Source organism: Malurus melanocephalus, unplaced genomic scaffold (assembly GCF_030028575.1).
Source record: "Malurus melanocephalus ecotype Western Australia unplaced genomic scaffold, MMel_1.1 scaffold_272, whole genome shotgun sequence".
In the NCBI taxonomy this organism is placed as follows: domain Eukaryota; kingdom Metazoa; phylum Chordata; class Aves; order Passeriformes; family Maluridae; genus Malurus; species Malurus melanocephalus.
In genome coordinates, this window is record NW_026623504.1 from 367094 (window position 1) to 367837 (window position 744).

Genomic DNA, 744 nt, shown 5'->3' on the forward strand with positions numbered 1-744 from the left:
GGGGGCGGGAGGAGCAGCAGCGCCTGCGCGCGCCGGGCGCGTCCGCGAGCGCGAGCCCGCGCGGGCCTCCCCCCCCACACACACACAGCCGCTGGGCCCGAGGGGGGGGCACCGCCGGCATCATCATCATAATCATCATCACCACCATCATCATCATCATCATCATCGCCATCATCATCCTCTTCCTCCTCCTCCCCTCCCGCCGCGCCCCTCCTGCCCAAAGGCCCCGCCGCACTCCCCCCCTCGGCGGGCTCCCCCGCGCTTACCGTGTAGCGCGGGGCCGGCGCGGGGGCTCCGGGCTCGGCCGGGCTCGGCTGGGTCGGTCCCGGCGTCACACAATGAAATCAGCGGCCCCGATCATTAATTCTCATCATGATCGTGACGTGCGCGCAGACAGCGGCCAATGGCGCGCTGCGATCAGCGCGGCCCGGACGGCGCCCGCCCCCGCCGCCCGCCGGGGGGGCGCGCACGGGAGCGCCGGCACCGTGAGGGGACGGGGCAGCCACAGGGCCGGCCCGGCCCCCCCGCCCCGCTCCGCTCCGCTCCGCTCCGCTCTGCTCCGGCCCCGCCCGCCGGCCCCGGAACCCCGCACCGCCCCCGGGCCGCGGGGCCCGCCTGGCATCGCCCCCGGCAGCGCTCCCCGAAAGCGATCCCTGAGATTTCGGGCTGAGACGGGGAAGGCGGCTGCAATCCGTGTAAATGTCTCCAAAAGGGTGGTGSCGGGTTCTATCCAGGGACAGGACA

General features: G+C 74.2%; 1 protein-coding gene across 2 annotated transcripts in view; it reads right to left on the reverse strand.

Annotated features, from left to right (window-relative positions):
• HDX (highly divergent homeobox) overlaps positions 1-489 on the reverse strand; it is a 35787-nt gene extending 35298 nt beyond the window's left edge. For both annotated transcript variants that reach the window (XM_057376177.1, XM_057376176.1), the window contains exon 1: positions 267-489. The gene's annotated coding sequence lies outside the window, so the exon portion shown is untranslated. The remainder of the gene's footprint in view (positions 1-266) is intronic.
• Positions 490-744: the final 255 nt, after the last annotated feature.